Source organism: Micropterus dolomieu, linkage group LG13, assembly GCF_021292245.1.
Source record: "Micropterus dolomieu isolate WLL.071019.BEF.003 ecotype Adirondacks linkage group LG13, ASM2129224v1, whole genome shotgun sequence".
NCBI lineage: Eukaryota > Metazoa > Chordata > Actinopteri > Centrarchiformes > Centrarchidae > Micropterus > Micropterus dolomieu.
Window position 1 is genome coordinate 17,375,796 of NC_060162.1, and position 4,304 is coordinate 17,380,099.

The 4,304-nt window shown below is 45.5% G+C and overlaps 1 long non-coding RNA gene across 1 annotated transcript; it reads right to left on the minus strand.

Moving 5' to 3' along the window:
* Positions 1-2,191: 2,191 nt before the first annotated feature.
* Positions 2,192-2,959, minus strand: LOC123982108. Its single transcript, XR_006827903.1, has 2 exons — positions 2,653-2,959; positions 2,192-2,564 (listed from the first exon to the last, which is right to left on the minus strand). It is a non-coding gene; the product is annotated as an uncharacterized LOC123982108 (long non-coding RNA).
* Positions 2,960-4,304: the final 1,345 nt, after the last annotated feature.

A 4,304-nucleotide genomic window follows, 5' to 3' on the forward strand; every position in this document is an offset into this window, starting at 1 on the left:
AATGGTTTTGATCACGATAACAAACGAACTATATACAGAACAAGTTTTGCAACAATGAATACAACACATGCGGTTGCAATTATGAAGTAAAATGTAATGAACAAGAGTTTTCATACTCAACATAACTTTCTTTTTTTAACTTAAAATTTTTTTTATGAGCAGTGTGATTTATTTATTTTTATTCGTTCTTTTTTTATTTTTGTTATTTCCACACCAGGTATGTGTGTGTGTTAGTGTGTGTGAGTGAGTGAGTGAGTGAGTAAGAGAGAGACGGGGGGGGGGGGGACCCCCAACTACTTTAATTTTTTTTATAAAATACAGCAAGAAAGTGTCAGACACTCAGTGCGTGAAGTCAAAAAAACTGGTTAAAGCCAGCTGGCAGTTTAGAAGAAAAATATCTCCAATGACCGGCAGAGAGAGGGAGAGAGAGAGTGTGTGTGTGTGTGTAGCTAATTCATTTGTAATATAGTTTTATACCACTACTTCCTTTATTTTTTTTATGAATATTGCGTGAAGTAAAAAAAATGGTTAGAGCCAGCTGACGGTTTAAAAAAGAAAAAAAATCTCCGACAGGCAACGTGAGTCGCATTCTACCAAGCACCACGTCTGAACAACAGAACTCTACTAGTTAACAAACCGAAGTAAAAAACAAACCTGAAGCTGAAGAAACCCTAAACGTTTGTCACACTCTGCATGTCTGTCTCTGTTTTCCCCTACACTCTCTCTCTCTCTCTCCCTACCTGTGCCTCGTTAGCCTCATGTCTTTCACCTGTGATGCTCCCGCCCTGCTCATTAGTCCCTGTGTATATATACCTGGTGTTTCTGTCTTGTCTTTGTCGGGTCATTGTATGTTGTCACCCAGTGTTGCAGTTTGTTCTCGTGTCTTCAGCCTTACTCGCCGTGTCTCGTTGTTACCCTGCTCAGTTTTGGATTCTGGTTTTCACCCTTTTGGATTTCTGTTGGACAGCCTTTGTTTTGGGACTCTGTCAGCAGCCACTCAGTTTGTAAGTGTGCTCGCCTTTTGTTTGTTTATTAAACCACTGAACCATACCTGCTCCGCTCTGTGTCCTGCTTTTGGGTCCTCCAACCTGCTCCACCCTGCTCCACACCACCGATCGTGACAACGTTAACAGAAAAGACCCGCAAACCTGAGTGACTGAGGGAGAGACAGAGAGAGAGCTGTTCTCTTCTCAGTGTTCTGTGTGTGAGTGAGCAGAGCGGGAAACAGCAACACAATAAATCTAAATCTGTATGTGTGTAGGGGAGGGGCGCTGTGACTAGCCTATCACAGAACGCAGGACACAGTCAGCTACCCAATATTACCCTATTACTCTTATAATACTCGTACTCGGCAAAAGTGCTTTATACGTACTGGATACTCGTTTCAGCCGAGTATCCGGCTCAACTCTAGTACTTTGGAAGTTCATAACTGAGGTTTGCTTTTTTAAAGTCCCCAAGAACAATGAGCAGGGAGTCTGGGTGTTTTTTCTCCACGTTAGTTATCTGGTCGGCCAGGTGTAGTAACGCCTCACTAACACAGGCCTGAGGGGGAATGTAAACAGCGACCAGGACAAACGAGGAAAACTCCCGCGGTGAATAAAAAGGTTTGCAGTTTATAAATAATGTCTCTAGGTGAGGGCTGCATGATTTCTTCAACACTGTGACATCTGTGCACCAACCTTTGTTTGTATAGAAACACAGTCCGCCTCCCCGTGTTTTTCCCGTGGGCTCCCTTTCGCAATCCGCGTGGATGAGATTAAATCCCCGGCAGGTAAAGTGCGCTGTCCGGGATGCTGTCTCGGTGAACCAGGATTCGGTGAAACAGAGGGCAGCAGATCTGCAGAAGTCTGAATTGGTACTGCTGAGGAGAAGCAGTTCGTCCATTTTGTAGCAGTTGAAAGTCCATTGTTTGAGAGCTCTCCTCTGTTAAAGTTACCAGAGAGGGACGGCACAAACCAGCGTTAATTAACAAAAACACAAAAATCGGTACGGAGCATAATCCCGAGGCGGCCGTCTGCAGCGCCATCTTGGAATAAGTCTATATTTTGTATGCAGGACGCTCTCTGCCCCAAAAGCTGTCGATGGACCTGAAAAGCCAAATTAACCGTCAACCTAAAGCAGTAGCTAACTTCAGTCATATTAATGCAGTTTTAGGCTATGTGTGTTGGACAGAGAGGACCCAAACGCAACGCTCAGACGAAACAGGTTTTATTAGGGAAAAAGGGGTTGAGGGAGTGGAGGTGAAGGAGATGTGGGTGCCGGGGAACACAGGCACGGAGGACCGAGGAGCAAGTAGGGCAGAGGGGGCTAAGACAAGGGAGCCGAGGGGCACCGGGGACCGAGGAAGGGAGGAGGCACGGGAGACCTGACCGGGGGGTTGGTGGAGGAATGTGGGGGCAGGCTGACTGGCGAGGCATGAGGGAGAGCCAGGAGGACGCCGTGGAGGCAGCCCGGGGGGGGGTAGGTAGGCGAGCCCAGTTGACGCGACGGTGGATGGAGGTGGCTGCCACCACAACAATGTGGCTGTTTTCAGGGGGACTGCCTCTCTTTCTCTCTCTCTGCAGCTAAAACAACAAGATATATTAATTTCAATAATTAAATACTGACGAAACCACAATGTTAACATTTTTTTTCTCAAATTAATTAACTCACCTCCACCACCTCTGTCTCCACTGTTAAAAGCCCCTCCGCCTCGGTATATCCATACAGTGGGGTCAGCCTAGAAGGTGTAGGTAAAGGACATGAAGCCAAATCAACTAAGGGTTTGAGAGTAGTCAAAGAGGGATGAATGACAACTAGTGTGAAAGTGTGGAAAAAAGTTCCCTTAATCTCCACTGCTATTCCAATATGTTAGATGGGCAAGAAAAGGTAGTCTATACAAAATGTGAAAAATGCTCTCTGATCAGATTAGGTTGTTGAAGATTCGATGCTTCAATGGGCGGAGCCTAATCCGACTGTCAATCTCACAGTCAAAGCTTCGCAGTGAAACAAGGATCATGCCATTTTGGCGATATGGGGGTGCTCAATGTCTGATTTTACATAGAACTACCCATTTTATCCCATTAACTTAATATACAGTCTTTTACAGTATACATGTCAACGTTTAATGCTGTAAATAAAACACACCAAAAAGAATAAAACTTTCAATAAATGTTTTTAAAGTGCGTGAATAAATCCAAAATTGTAACCCTAACCCTGGGTCGTCAGTGTGTAGGCGTAGTGTGTGTGTGGTAGTGGTAGTGGAGGAAAATTACTGAAGAGACGGACAGAGCCCCTACTTGAAACAGACCCGCAAGGAACCGCGATGTGGATGCAGTTGTCGGCAGCACAGACTGCACACTAAACTCTACACAAGACTGGTGAATGACAGGCGAGAGAGAGAGAGAGAAAGGGGGTCTTCAAAAAGCCTCAGTTTAGCTGGAAAGCGGAATTCAATTTTATTTATATAGCACCAAATCACAACAACAGTTATCTCACAGTGCTTTTCATAAAAGAGCAGGTCTAGACCGTACTGTGATGTTATTTACACAATTGTGTCCAACAATTCCCAATTCCCAACAAGCACTAGGCGACAGAGGCAAGGAAAAACTTCCTTTTAAGAGGCAGAAACCTCGAGCCGAACCATGGCTCAGGGTGGGCGGCCATCTGCCTTGACTGGTTGGGGGTGAAGGAGAGAGAGAGAGAGAGAGAGAGAGAGAGAGAGAGGGATGGAAGGAGAGAGAGGGGAGGGAGGCAGCCTACACAATATACACACACAGAGGTACAGACAGTAAAGGTGATGTTGCTATAGACTAAATGAAAAATGGTACAGATATTTATAGTAGTGTTAATGATAACAATCGTAATGTTAATGATTATAATAATAGGACTAGTAACAATAGTTGTAGCAGAGGGTGTCGAGCAGGAACACGGGGGCAGCAGGTGACCCGCAGCCACAGATCCAGACTCCACAGCTCCAGAGCCAGAAAACCTGCAGGAAGTGATAGGAGGAGAGAGGAGAGGGACGAGAAAGCACAAGACTACCGGAAAGGGGAGAAGTTGAGTTAGTAACATGCATTAATGGCATGAAGTTGCATACAGAGGGAGAGAATGTAGAGGAGAGAGGAGCTCAGTGCATCATGGGAAACACCCCGGCAGTCTAGGCCTATAGCAGCATAACTAAAGGGATGGTTCAGGAGCCAGCCCTAACTATAAGCTTTATCAAAGAGGAAAGTCTTAAGCCTACTCTTAAATGTGGAGATGGTGTCTGCCTCCTGAACCCAAACTGGAACCTGGTTCCACAGGAGAGGAGCTTGATAGCTGAA